We start from the raw sequence: 15,151 nt of genomic DNA on the forward strand, positions 1-15,151 counted from the left end.
TTAGCCTTGGTATCACCCGGAACTCATTCCATTCACTGCTTTGAGGGGTCAGAGCCTAAACTCTACTAAAAGGCCACATATCATCATGAAATCAGGTACACCTGATACAACCACACCACTAAGGCTCCTTTGCTAAACTTCAGTGGTTCCCAATGCTTGCTTAAAAAAATAAAATCCAGCGAGAATATCAAGTGCCAACACTTTCCTCAGTATCCCAACATCCCTGCCTTGTCCATCTCTGGCCAGCAGGACTAAATTCAAAGCAGCGCAAACCACAATTCCACACAGGTAGCCTGAAGCTATGTTTAATCTTGCAGATCAGAGCTCAATAAACATTGGCTTGGCACAAGTCACTCACACAGAACAGTGGCTCTGCTATCACCAGTACCTGCTATACATCAAGAAGGAACGTGCTGAGGAAAATGAACACAGCAGCATACAACATAGAGTTCCTCATGACTGTCAGCACTGAAAGCAAAGCAGGCTGAAGAAAAAACCTCAGGTAAATCCATAGAGGACAGCAAAGCAAGGAGGACGAAGGACATGGACTGATCCTGAACCAAACACATTAGACAACAAGAGCCTTGAGAGGACTAGTTGGTTACACAGATAAACAGTACGCACGCCTGAAATGGTGATTTCTTCTGAAGACTCTAGTGTGTTCCTCATCAAGAAAAAAGATAATACATTAAAAAAATCAGGATGGATATAATTTGAAAATTCTTTTCAACTGACCTGGCATCCTGGGACAAACTGAAGACTAGACAGGACACCAGTACAGAGAAAGAGAACCAACAGCATAGGGGGGTGCCACAGAGAAACCGGAAAGTGACCAAATCTTTGCTCAGATAGAAACTGCTGTGTAAGGCAGAAAGCTGATGGTGATACCTTCTGCCAATGAGGAGCACAGTGGGAGGATGAGGATGGATGATATCTGCAGCACAGACATTCACAACGTGGCATAGCCTAACACAGAGCTACAATTCCAAAGTGATTATAAGGTTTTATTTAACAATGCTGTTGTGTGGGACGATTCAACTGCTTCAAGCTCAAACAAGCTGCAAGTGACTGATTAATCAATAAATCTCAGCAACCTCAAAACCTGATTGTCTTGGAAAAAATAAACAGAACACGCCATCTCAAATAACATATAATCAATCTACAGAATTTAATCCAGCAGGCAGTCCTGTGACCAAATTTTGTGCTGGCAGCAGACTTTTCTTATGACCATTAGGAACATTCCCAGTTACAGAGCTACCACAACTTGGGCAGAAAATATACAGACCCACCTGGGAGAATAGAAAATAAAGAAGCAATTTACCCTCCCCTTATCCAACTCCTCTCTCACATTTAGAAGTGAAACTACAACTTTAAATGCCAGGAAAAAATGAGGGAAAAAAAAAAAATCTGGTATTTTCCAGGCAAACACCAAGATCATAGAATCACAGAATGTCCCAAGTTGTACGGCATCCACAAGGATCATCAAGTCCAACCTCGTGCTCCAGGAAGGACCACCCAAACACAAACGGTCTTTAAGCTGCAGCAGCTCAGGACCAGGCCCACAGCCCTGGGGAGCCTGCTCCACAACCACTGGTATCAGATGCAGCAAGCACAGGGAGCAGGCAGGTAGGCACAGCAAAGCAGCAAAGACCAATCTCTGAGAGGGGGCCTGCTTACAGAAGTAAACCTGGGGCCTACCTACAGAAAGCCCACACCTTTCACTTCCAATAAAGCTCCACCATTTTGACAGCCAAAACAGAAACCAGCATTTCACTTCTCATGAGTCTTCCCTGAACTCCCAAATAAATGGTTACTTGAGATGCCCTATTGCACTGCAACTGCTCATAATTAACAATCAAAATTATATCTTTCATGACATAAGAAGCTCAATTCTGCTTGATGGTAATGACAGTCTTTTCAACTGGCCTGGCATCCTGGGGCAAACTGACAATTAGACAGGATACCAACATAGAAAAAGAGAACTAACGGCATAGGGGGGTGCTACAGAGGAACTGGAAAGTGACCAAACCTCTGCTCAGGTAGAAACTGCTGAGTGAGGTAGAAAGCTGATGTGTCCTTTCATGTTATGAAAATCACAGTTGGCTTTCTGACAGTCTCCTGGATGATTCTCCCAAAAGCACCCTGCACTTATTCTGAAGAGAGAAAGAAAGGAAGGCTCATGGAAACAGGCACACAAGGCCTGCAAGTGTTCCAGATCATGCCAGAGATAGGACCACCACAGTGCCAAAACACAATTTATCACTAAAGGAAACATTTGAGAGCATATTCACAACTTCTGCATAAGCTGTAATGATTCAGCATATTTAGCTTTCTTATCATTCAGTTGGAGAGGGCAGATGCTCTCACACATCAACCAGCAAGCACTTGGAGGAGCCAGCCCTCTGGTTTTTTCAGTGACAGACATCACTACTGCTGGCTCTGACACCTTACCATGAGATGCTTCAGTTTACTAACGTGGACTTCATTCTTTCCATCAGCAGCTACTCCTAAATTGACCTTCATTCATACAGTGACACCATCAACTTCTAGCACAAGCTGACCTGCAAAACAGAGAAAAGAAAACGGGATGGCAACAAACACAGAGATAACAGAATCACAGAATGGCCAGGGTTGAAAGGGACCTCAAGGATCATGGAGCTCCAACCCCCCTGTCACATACAGAGCCACCAACCTCCACATTTAATACCAGACCAGGTTGCCAAGGGCCCTATCCAACCTGACCTTCAACACTTCCAGGGATGGACAGCCATCCACAGCCTCTCTGGGCAGCTGTTCCAGCACCTCACTGCTCTCTCTGTAAAGAACTTCCCCCTGACATCCAACCTGAATCTTCTCTCCCTCAACTTCAAACCATTTCCCCTTGTGCTGCTGTTATCTACCCTTTCAAAGAGTTGATTCCCCTCCTGTTTGTAGGCTCCCTTTAGGTACTGAAAGGCTGCAATGAGCTCACCCCGCAGCCTTCTTTTCTCCAGGCTGAACAAGCCCAACTCCCTCAGCCTGTCTTTGTAGGGGAGCTGCTCCAGACCCTTATCGTCTCCATAACGTGTTAATATTCTTTAACAAAAAAAGCAACGACAATACGGAAGGGCAGCTGCAGCAACGTATCAGTACATAAAGAAATGTACATAAAGAAGCCCAGCCCGGCCGCGGCGCCCCCCCCACCCCCCCGGAGCCGCCCGGCCGCGGCGCCCCCCCCACCCCCCCCGGAGCGGCGCAGCACGGCCCGGTCCGGCCGTGTGTGACAGAACACACACACAAAAAAAAAGCAAATAAGAAAGAAAGCCATAACATAAGTAACGGCAGAAACACCAGTGGAATGGGAGTATATTACAAAGGTAAGAAAAGGACTGCTCACCATCTCCAAGGATTTACACCCACAGAACTGACTCCGGAGTGGAGAAACTTCCAGAAAGAAACCCTTCCCCCGTGGCAATCAGCCCTTAAACGAGCTCTGAGAGGGGCAGCCAGGCTCCACCCCTTCCAGCCACGGAGCTGCATTGCGTTCACCTGTGCTCCCAGGGCTGACCGGGTCCTTTCCTCAGGTGCTCAATCAGTGGTTCAGGCTGGGATTCAACACTTCTTATACAGCATAGCAAAGCAAAGCAATAGATGAAAGAAAAACAACAAAAGAAAACTAGCAGGATTCTAGATGAAATAACACAGAAAACCTGAGGAAGCAAGGCAGAAGGCTAGGTTATGGCTGTGTGTCTGTCTGAACAGCTGCTCGGTGCACCCATCACAGACAGCTACATAGAACTGGGCTCCAGAAGCACTGACAGCTCCTGTCAGCTTCAGTATTAAAGCAATCTGATAAACTTCCAATTCCATATTTCAAGTACTTCAAAGAAAAAAGCATTAAAGCTGGCAAACATATGATGGCTTCAGTTAACAAACACGAAGTTAAATGGCACTTAAGGAAATAAGCATCCTTAAATTACTGCACCTCTTTTAGTTTATCCAGAGAGGCTTCTAGCTCCTTTAGAGCTTCTTCTCATTCCCGGAGCTGGAAAAAATCAAGGAAAAAATGTTGAAACGGCTCCAAAACCTGTCCAATTTTCACCTAATCCCAATTTTGCCCTGCAGATGGGGTATTGTTTTTATTTACGGTGTTACACAACAGGTGACTAAAGTAACTGATGTAGCTTTGAAGTAATATCATTCCATAAAATATACTGTTTTTCTTTGAAATCTCTCTCTGAAATGAATTAATTCATACATACATTGTAGGAGGAATTTTACTAGCTGTGGGAATGGAATGTTGTATTCTGTAACTTATCCTTAGAAATAAGAAGAAGTAAAATTAGAAGTAAAATATTATGTATGTTAGCAGCACGTTTTAGAAACATTTTTTACTGAATTATGTGATTAATTCTTTCTTGCAAAACTGGAATAGTTGTTAAATGTTCTAAACAATGAGACTTAGAGCGTGTTAGAGATTAGAAAACATATTGTAGAGTTGTTTTGTTAGGATAAGAAACTCCCAGCAAGAGAAAAACAGATTTAGCAAACACCAAAGAAGCCAGGGCCTCTACACAAGGCCGGACTGTCTCACTCTGTGAGAAGTTGGGATGTGACAGGCAGGCATCAAGATACTCCCCTGTCTTTCTTTCAAGCTTATCTTTGTAGAAAGAAGGACAAGCAGATATCTGCAGAATAATGATCAGGTGTGAAATAATTAACTACAGATTCACACTCACGCAGCAAAAATTTATGTTTGTTTAGTATTTCCAATGTTTAGTGAAGCATCAAGAAGATTGCGAACCTAAAGACCTCAGCCAATAAGGAACTAGGGAGAAGGAGATAAGCCAGGGAATAGGGAATTAAAGATGTAACTCTGTTTTCTATGTGCTCTCCTGCTTGCAGGAGGCCTGCCATTGCAATTGCAAATAAAACCTGCTTTATCAGAGATTCTGTCCTAGAAAATTATTTGGATATTTCCTATATTAGCCAAAGTCAATTGTAGGTTTGGATACAGCTGTAACTCCTTATTCTCCCTGAGAAACATAAGATCTGTGCCTCACTTCCAGCATTAGGAAAGACTATCAATGAATATACAGATGTTATAATTAAGAAATATCCAGGAAAGTTAGGCTAAGTAAGATCATTGCTACAAGAGGATAATAAATGGAAAATGCTTACCAATGTTGTAGGCTCACACTATTTTCCACAAGGAACGATCTCCAGGAAAAGATCCTTCCTCAGTGGCAGTCAGCACTTAAATGGGATCTAGGAGAGGTGCAGACAGACTCCACCCCTTCCAGTAGTACAGGTGAATTACCTTCACCTGTGCTCCCGTGGCTGACACATTGCTTGTCTCAGGTGGTCAATCAGAGGTTCAGGCCATGATTCAGCAGTTCCCATACACTTAATGATACCCAGAACATCTTAAAGTAAGGTAGAACTTTTCAAATATCACCATTTAAGAGTGGCACAGGAACTGCACATTTGTAAGGCTTGGTTTTCTGTTGCTATCAGAAGTTCCATGCAATGGTGAACATTTCAGTCTTGCCATTGTCTCTACTACTAGCTTCTTGTGATGTTTACTTCTATTTCTGATAGCTCAGCATGAGTGTCTGAGAGCTGAAAGGGACAGTCTCAGGGAGACAGTAGAAAATGAGCAAGAGAGTCTCCAAACTGAAATGGAGAGTTTCCAGGAGACACTCTGAGCAGAGAGGGAGAATCTCCAATCTGAGAGAGATGCCCTCCGGTCTGAGAGGGATATTCTCAAGTCTGAACAGGATGCCCTCTGAATCGAGAGAGACTCCCTGCAATCTCAAAGAGAGAATCTCCAGGTTGAGAAAGAGAGTCTCCTAGCCAGGAGAGAGAATCTCAAAACCTGGCAAGAGTGTCTCCACACTGAGAAAGAAAGTCTCCAAGCCGAAGGGGAAGATCTCCAAGCTGAGAGAAGGAGTCTCCAATCTCAATGAGATGCCCTCCGAATCGAAAGAGACTCCCTGCAATCCAAACTCAACACCCTCCCGTCTGAACGGGACACCATCCAATCCTAACCGAGACACCCTCCAATCTGAACTAAATGCTCTCATAATTAAACAAGACAGACTCCGAGCCGAGCTGGAGGGTGAGAGCATTGGAACTGACCAACCTGATCAACCACAGGAGGCACCACAACTGATGTCAGTTGCCCCTGTGAGAGGACGGAAAACAAGATGAATCTCAACTCAGTTAGAAGAGAAGAAAGAGGAGCAAAGAGGTCCAGAGGAGTGGCTCTGAGATCCAGGGGAAGCACCCCTGAGTCCAGGGGAGGGGCCCTCAGTAAGACCACGGTCATCAACGCCTATGAGGGCAACAAGAAGTCCTGAAAGAGTAAGAGGTAGCAAGATATTGTTACCATTGTTGATCGATCTCTGAAAATGAATGAAATTCGAAGTCTGAGAAAAGACTTTTCATGTCACCCAAATGAGCCTATTGCCACCTGGTTACTTCAATGCTGGGACAGTGGGGCCAACAGTGTGTGGCTAGATAAGATAGAGAGAAGCTCGCCAACTGGGTGGCATTGCTAGGGAATCAGCCATTGATAGAGGCATTAGTACATGCCAGAACCAGGCCTTCACCCTCTGGAAGAGGATGCTGTTAGCTGTAAAAGAAAGATACCCCTTCAAAGACGATCTGATGCCTGAGAAAAAGAAATGGGCTGATATAGAAAAAGGCGTCCGTTATTTGAGAGAATATGCTGTGGTGGAAATGCTACATAGTCCCGATTTCATTCCTGATGAGCCAGACCAAGAGCATGATCCTGAGAGAGTCAGGTGTACACCAGATGTGGTGTACATTCACAAAGACTGCACCAGAAAGGTATGCCAGTACATTTGCAGCAATGTATGGCAGAGGAGAAAGAAGACCCCTTATAAGTGAACTGATTAATAAACTTCAAGACTTTGAGTTACATTTACACCCTCTACAAGTTTGTGTTTCAGCCATTGCAGAAGTAGCTGAAAAGCTGAACAGAATGGAAAGCAAACAAGAAGATATAATAGACAAACTGTCAACTGTGCCTAATGCTGATGGATCCAAGGTGGTAACAGATGCATCGAATGGGAACCAGAATTCCCAAAACAGCCTACTGGAGGGCCTGATCAACTTGGTTTCCTCCCAGCTGGTGTCATCCAATGTCTCTTCTATCAAAAGAAGACGTCCTCCTGCTTGAGCAAGTGACAACAGTAAGACTATGTCACATTTTGCCTTGTGGCATTACCTACATGACCATGGAGAAGATATGAAGAAGTGGCATAAACAGTTCAAGCTATGACTCAACAGTTCCCATTCACAGGGCCATTAAATGACAGATGTGTGTCACTGGGAGTTGTAGGTGTGCAAACAGCACTCTGCATACCCAGCTGTGATTTCAGCCTTCGCTGTCTGGGCTGCTCACACAGATCTCAGCATCTGCTGTGTCAGCACTGAGATCCGTGCTCCCCAGTCTGTTAGAAGAGTCACCAACCAGCACCGAGGACAGCCTGGGATCAAAGTGTGAGGACTATCACAGGTCATCCATCAGCCTCCCTTGGTAGACATTCACGTTATTCATTTCCTTTGCTCTGTGGCTGTATCAGCACTTTAAGAGCACAGCCTGAAGCTGTGATAGAGCGCCTGGGGAGGGGTGCAGCCCTGCAAGCACAGCTGGGGGCAGTTTGGCTGTGGGGTGGGGCAGAACCAGTCTCCACCCCTCCCTGACTCCATTTAAGGGCTGGGAAGCACAGGGGCAGCATCTGAACCTGGGGAGTGCTTCCTTTAGAGTGTGGGGTGAGTCTTACTCAATGGGGTGGGTGATCCCTTCCCTATTTTAGGGCTGTGATCTCTCCCTTTTCTAGGGTCTCCTGACTACGTTGGAGGGCTGGCAGCCATCTGTACATGGAAACTGCTTCCTTTAGTGTGTGGGTGAGTGTTGGTCCTTGGAATGGGGTGAGTGGCTCTGTTTTTATTTCAGGGCTGTGATCCCCTCTTTGGGGGATCCTAATGTCATTTAAGGGTGGTAGCTGTAAGGACAGCATCTGAACCTGGAGACTGCTTCCTTTGGGGTGTGGGATTCCTGCTTTATTTCAGAGCTGTGAGCTCTGCTGTTCTGGGGGAATCTCAAACTGGATTAGAGCAGCTGTATCTGCTATGTGCGTTGCTTTCTCTTCAACGCTTCTCACCTTGTAATCTCTAATCTGAGGCTCCAAACGTAGTTTGCCTGCTCCCACATCGTCCCACTTTATGGCTGTAATTCACAGTGCTATGTGTTAATTTCACCCATGCAGAGTTTAAGGGCATTCTATGCATCATTATGGTGTATTAAATTACGGTCTGCGTCTCTTCTGATTTCATTTCTCAGCTCGGTGGAGTTTAAGGATTTCCTGGGCTTTTCTTATCAGTGGTGTGAGATCTGTGCAGCAGGTAATGGAAAATCATGAGCCCCATGTTGGTGCACTGCTTGTGTGCAGGTAGGTTTGCCATGTGGTCTAACTCCCCCACAATGAATGTCCACAGCTGGAGCAGGTTGCTCAGAGCCTGACCCAGCCTTGCCTTGAAAGGGACAGTGCATCCACCATGTCTCTGGCAACCTGTTCCACTGCCTCACCACCCTCACTGTGGAAGACATTTTCCTTATATCTAACCTCAATTTTCCTTTTCTTTCCTTTAGGTATTGAAAGGCTGTTACCAGGTTACCTTGGAGCCTTCACTTCTCCAGGTTGAACAGCCCCAGCTCTCTCTCCTTATAGGAGAGCTGTTCCATCCCTCGGTTCATATTTGTGGCTGTGCTCTGGATGTGCTCCCACAGCTCCATGTCTCCCTGCACTGAGGACTCTGCATCTGGACGCAGCTCTCCAGGTGAGGCCTCACCAGCGCAGAGCAGAGGAACAGGGATCACCTCCCTTCACCCGCTGGCCGCACATCTTTGGATGCAGCCCAGGATGCGGTTGGCTTTCTGGGCTGGAAGGGCCCATTGCTGGTTTGTGTCCAGCTCCCACCCACCAGTACCCCAGGCCTTATGGGGCAGGACTACGCTCAGTCCTTTCATCCCCCAGCACATTTTGGTGGTGGGTGTTCCTTCATTCCAGATGCTGACCCTGCACTTGGATTTGTGCTCACTACTCAGCCTGTTGAGGTCCCTCTGGATGGCATCCTGTCCCTCTGGTGTGTCACTGCACCCCATAGCTCAGCATCATTAGGGTGCACTTAACCCCACTGTTTATGTCACTGATGAAGGGGCAATCCCAGATGTTTGTACAAACCGGGCATAGAACCCCTTGAGAGCAGCCCTGTGGAGGACATGGAGATCCTGGTAGATGAGAAGCTGGACATGAGCCAGCAGAGCATGCTTGCAGCTCAGAAGACCAACTGTATCCTGGGATGCATTAAAAGAGGGGTGGCCAGCAGGGAGAGGGAGGTGATCGTCCGCCTCTGCTCAGCTCTTGTGAGGCCCCATCTACAGCACTGCGTCCAGGCCTGGGGCCCCCCGGTGCAGGAAGGACGTGGAGCTTTTGGAGGGGGTCCAGAGGAGGGCACTGAGATGATCAGAAGGCTGGAGCACCTCTCCTATGAAGAAAAGTTGAGGGAACCGGGATTGTTTAGGTTGGAGGAGAGAGCTCCAGAGAGACCTCATCACAACCTTCCAATACTGAAAGGGAGGGCATAAGCAGGACGGGGAACGGCTGTTTGTGAGGGTGGATAGTGATAGGACAAGGGGAAATGGTTTTAAACTGAGACGGGGAGGTTTAGGTTGGATATGAAGAGGAAGCTTTTCACACAGAAGGTGGTGATGCACTGGAACATGTGCTTTAGAGTGACTTCCAGGAGGATCTGTTCTGCGATTTGTTCCCAGCAAGAGGCAAGACTGACATATTAGTAGTTCCTAGGGTCATCCTTTCTATCTGTCTATTACACCCGTAATAACAGGTGCGCTGTTGCCTTTTTTCTACTCACCAAGGACTTCACCTGACTGCCATGACTTCTCAAATACCATTGAGAGTGGCTCGGTGACTGCAGGGGTAAATTCCCTCAGAACTCTGGGACCCACCTCGTCGGGACGCAGGGACTCCTGGATGTTTGGGTCCTCAGGTGATTTAGAGCCTGATCTTCCATCACAGTGTGGAATGGGGAGGGGGGTTGGTGGGACTGGAATTGCTTCCTCAATCTCCACCTACAAAACCAAAGGTGAGGGCTGTGAAGACGAATGCAAAAACGTTGGGTACCTGAGCCTTCTCCTTGTCTGTTGTTCCCAGCTGCAGTGCTGCTGGTAAGCAGCACTGTGCAGAGAGCGTAGCCACGTTGCTCTGAGAAAGGAGCACTACAGCGCATGTTTGTGAAAGAGGCGCATATGCAGGGCAGTGCCTTCATTACTGTGTTGCATCCAACAGTGGCAGCGGAGAGCTGAGTGGCAGCTGCTCCAGAGCGCTGTAACGACTGCATGGAGGTGCGTGGGTCTTCATGAGAACAGCCAGGAACTGAAGTCTGCGTTTCCTGGGATGCCTCGGGACCTCACTTTGCTGACTGGTAATTGTCTGCTGAACAGGTAAGGGCAATGCACACCCACCAGTGTTCACCCATTCCATAGCATGGCACAACATGGTGCTCCCAGAGCTCTTATTGCACTTAATGGTGCTCAAAAGGCTGCCTGTCCTTTTCTTTCTGTGTTCTCCTTGTCTCTGGCCTTTCACTGCGTTGTTCTCCTTCCCTTTGCCTTGGCTGTTCCTATTACATTCTCTTGCCCTCCTGTTTTTGTGTTCCATGCCACATTCTCTTGGCTATTGCCCTTGGCTTTCTTTGCTGCATTCACTTCAGCATTCAGTTTTGGCATTCCCTGCCACATTCTCTCGCCCTCCTGTTTTGGCATTTCCTTCCGTGTTCTCGTGGCCATCATCCTCGGCATTTCCTCGCCCTTCTGTTTTTGTGTTCCATGCCACATTCTCTTCAGCATTTGGTTTTGGCGTTCCCAACAGCATTCTCTTGCCCTCCTGTTTTGGCATTTCCTGCCATGTTCTCTTGGCCCTCGCCTGGGCATTCCCTGCGGCATTCTCTTTGACCTCCTGTTTTGGCGTTCCAGCCGCATTCTGCATTGGCCTTCTTTGTCGTGTTCTCTTTGGCCTCCAATTTTGGCACTTTCTGCCACATTTTCTCTTAGCCCTCGCCTGGGCATTCCATGCCATGTTCCCTTGGCCTTCCGTTTCGGTATTTCTTGCTTTGTTCTCTTGTCCTTTGCCCTTGGCCTTTCCTGCTGTGGTCTCTTTGGCTGTATATTTTGGCCATTCCTGTTGCGTTCTCCTTGCCCTCACCTTGGCATTCCATTGGGTGCTCTCTTGGCTTTTTGCCCTTGCCTTAACCTTGGCTGTTTGCTTTGCATTTACCTTGGCTTTCCATGGGAGTTCTGCTTCCCTTTGCCTTTGGCACTCTGGGAATGGCTGGGAGGCAGCGTTCATGTTAACCTTGACCCGAACCCACAGCTGAATGGGAGTTCTCACAATAATTATGTTAACCTGCAGTGTATCTGTAAACCAAACCCTTAACCCAAAGTTAAAAACGTCCCTTACCCTAAATGCTGACATAAAAATAATGCCCCATATTTTCTGTCAAAGTAACCTTAATTGTAATTGTAGAGCAGAATACTGTTGTTAAACTAACTGTAACTTCAAACGTATAAATAGCATTAATTATATCCCTAACGCTCCCTTGTGTCATCATTAGAGCAACATGCGGCGGGTGCAGCCCTATATATGTGGGGCAGCGCCTTCATTACTGTATTGTGTTCAGCAGGTGGCAGCAGAGCCGCGGTCCTCCCGAGTGCCGTAACAACTGCACGGAGAGATGAGCGGGTCTTCATGGGAACAGCAAGGGACCAGAATCTGCATTTCCTGGGATGCCCCGGAACTTTACTTTGCCGTCTGGTAATCGTCTGCCCAGCAGGTAAGGGCAATGCACGCCCACCAGCGTTCACCCATTACTTAGCGAGACCAAGGTAGGGTTTCCAGAGCTCATTTCTACATTTCACGGTGCCCCGAATGCTGCCTGTCTTATTCTTCCCGCATTCTCCTTGCCTCTGGCCTTTCACTGCGGTGTTCTCCTTCCCTTTGTCCTGGCTTTCCCCGTTGTGTTCTCTTGCCCTTCCATTTTGTTGTTCCCCCTGGCATTCTCTTGGCCATTGTCCTCGGCCTTCTTTGCCACGTTCCCTTTGGCCTCCTGTTCTGGCGTTCCCTGCGACGTTCTCTTCGGTCTTCAGTTTTGGCGTTCCCGTCTGCGTTCTCTTTGGCCATTGCCCTTGGCCTTCTTTGCCACGTTCTCTTTGGCCTCTTGTTTTTGCATTCCCTACAGCGTCCTCTTTGGCCCCTTGCTCTGGCATTCCGTGCGACGTTCTCATTGGCTTCATTTTTGGCGTTCCTGGCTGCGTTCTCTTTGGCCGTTGCTCCTGGCCTTCTTTGCCACGTTCCCTTTGGCCTCTTGTTTTGGCATCCCTTACGGCGTTCTCTTTGGCCTTCAGTTTTGGCCTTCTTGCCGTGTTCTCTTTGGCCATCGCCCTTGACCTTCTGCATTGGCCTTCCATGCAATGTTCTCATGGACCTCGCCCTCCATTTTGGCCTTCTCTGCGTTGTTCTCTTTGCTCTCTGTTTTGGCGTTCTCTGCAGCCTTCTCTTCGGGCCTGACCTCTGCCGAGGCCTTCTCTTTGGCGTTACCACGCCTTTGCCGTCCCTTTGCCTTTGCTGTTGCCTTCCATTGTGTTTCATCTTTGCCTTTCTCCTCTGTTTTGGTGTTCTCTCGGGTGTTCTCCTTGCCTTTCGGTTTTGCCTTAGCCTTCCCTAACGGTCACTCTGAGCATAATCCCAATATACCTAACCCTAATACCTTCACCCTGATCCTAATGAGCTCTGAACCCCAAATGCAGTGCTAATTGTAACCATGACTGTGTAGATAACTGCAGTAACTGTCCAAACTAACCCTGAACCTACCCTTGAATTGGGCACTAAACCCATCTGTAACCTTCTGTGTAATACTAACAAAAACACTTACAGCTTCCCTGTTAAACACTCCTAACCCTAATATTACTCAATTTGTCAGAGTAGTGTTTGGCTCCCATGTTTTGTGGGGGCGGGCTTACGGTGAGCGTCGTTTGCGTCTCGGCCTTCCTCTTTCTAAAGCGTGTCTCTCTGTATTACAGGTGAAGATCCTTCGGTACTCCCAGTCGATGACTTGCCGCACTTTCCAGGCTTTCCACACTGACCGCCAGCTCGGTTCGGTCGAGCCATTACCCACATCCCCCGGTCCGTTCCCTTTCCATAGTCTTCCTTTCGCTCTGCCACAAGCCCCTACCACCGCCCAAGATCATCGCAGGCAATGTGGGGACGTGGCACTCAGTCTCATTATAGTTCATCCCATTGGCCTCAGCACAGCGATCCAACACACCCTTCCTTAGCCCCCTTCTACTCCCAGGCCAACCAACGCTTCCTTCCGATGCGATTTGTGTTCCTTCCCAGCCACTGTGAGACTCGTGCCCCTTTGTGGCCATTTTGAGAGTTGCGCTGACTTGAGCGTGTGCAATCAATTTATCTCAACCAAATTGGTGTTAGCTTTGCAGTCATTTTGCATCAACCAAAAATTGGCTTTGCATTCAATTTAATTCAACCAAATTGGCTTTAGTTTTGCATTCAATTAATGTAAACCAAATTGGCTTCAGCTTTGCCTTGCTTATGGGGTTGGGTTAGCTTTGCTTTGTTCGTTTCTAGCGCAGGGCTAACCCAACCCCATAACCAATGCTCAAGGCCTGTTGGAGGCAATCCGTGTTCCTTCCCGGCCAGTCTGAGACTCGTGCCCCTTTGTGGCCATTTTGAGAGTTGCGCTGACTTGAGCGTGTGCAATCAATTTATCTCAACCAAATTGGTGTTAGCTTTGCAGTCATTTTGCATCAACGAAATTGGCTTTAGTTTTGCATTCAATTAATGTAAACCAAATTGGCTTCAGCTTTGCCTTGCTTATGGGGTTGGGTTAGCTTTGCTTTGTTCGTTTCTAGCGCAGGGCTAACCCAACCCCATAAGCAACGCTCAAGGCCTGTTGGAGGCAATCCGTGTTCCTTCCCGGCCAGTCTGAGACTCGTGCCCCTTTGTGGCCATTTTGAGAGTTGCGCTGACTTGAGCGTGTGCAATCAATTTATCTCAACCAAATTGGTGTTAGCTTTGCAGTCATTTTGCATCAACGAAATTGGCTTTAGTTTTGCATTCAATTAATGTAAACCAAATTGGCTTCAGCTTTGCCTTGCTTATGGGGTTGGGTTAGCTTTGCTTTGTTCGTTTCTAGCGCAGGGCTAACCCAACCCCATAACCAATGCTCAAGGCCTGTTGGAGGCAATCCGTGTTCCTTCCCGGCCAGTCTGAGACTCGTGCCCCATTGTGGCCATTTTGAGAGTTGTGCTGATTTCAGCATGTACAGTCAATTAATCTCAATCAAACTGGCTGTAGCTTTGCAGTCATTTTGCATCAACCAAATTGGCTTTAGCTTTGCTTTGCTTATGGGGTTGGGTTAGCTTTGCTTTGTTTGTTTGTACCGCAGGGCTAACCCAACCCCTTAAGCAACACCCAAGGGCCGTTGGAGGTCATTTGCCTTCCTTTCCGGCCAGTCTGCGACTTGCATTCTGTTTTGGATGGGCTGAGATCTAAACTGCTTTTGAGGTGGATTGCAATACATAATGTTTTTGAAAATGTAATGTCACTAATGGGGTATGGAGGCTCTGAGACCTTTCTCTGGTTAATCTGGCGTATGTAAACCACGTGTGTTAAGCTGTATGGAGGAAGTGTGTATTGCAATTCTAAACTGCATTGTGCCACATATTCAATCTGTGTCATGCTGCACCTGTAAACTGTATTGTGCCATGTACAGAATATATGAATGCTGTGGCTATAAACTAAGTTTGGGAATTGTAATGAATATGGGTAACCCTGATGTACTTCCCAAGGTATAATTGCTGGTATACTTTCTGTGCATATGATTCTGTGAAAATAGTGCTTTAACAAGTATTATTGCTGAGTCATTTAATGCTGTGGAGTGTCTTGCTTTGTCACAATCACGAATTGGATCACACTTGGAGGTAGGTCTGAGAGGTAGGTATGGAGGCGGGGGTTGGGGTTGGGGTTGGGTGAGGGTAGGGTTA

At 47.2% G+C, this 15,151-nt stretch overlaps 1 long non-coding RNA gene across 9 annotated transcripts; it reads left to right on the plus strand.

The window, feature by feature from the left end:
• The first annotated feature begins 3,225 nt into the window (after positions 1 to 3,225).
• On the plus strand, positions 3,226 to 13,460 carry LOC149911613 (uncharacterized). Of its 9 annotated transcripts, XR_016463127.1 has the most exons (8): positions 3,965 to 7,782; positions 7,851 to 7,917; positions 8,354 to 8,462; positions 8,663 to 8,850; positions 9,950 to 10,080; positions 10,380 to 10,534; positions 11,773 to 11,922; positions 13,169 to 13,460. It is a non-coding gene; the product is annotated as an uncharacterized LOC149911613 (long non-coding RNA). The 9 variants fall into 9 exon arrangements; XR_016463128.1 differs by lacking the exon at positions 3,965 to 7,782 and adding an exon at positions 3,226 to 3,356 and having other exon boundaries at positions 8,663 to 10,080; XR_016463130.1 differs by having other exon boundaries at positions 7,851 to 7,941; positions 8,663 to 10,080.
• Positions 13,461 to 15,151: the final 1,691 nt, after the last annotated feature.

This window comes from Phasianus colchicus, unplaced genomic scaffold (assembly GCF_987193195.1).
Source record: "Phasianus colchicus unplaced genomic scaffold, bPhaCol1.hap1.1 HAP1_SCAFFOLD_78, whole genome shotgun sequence".
Taxonomy (NCBI): Eukaryota; Metazoa; Chordata; class Aves; order Galliformes; family Phasianidae; genus Phasianus; species Phasianus colchicus.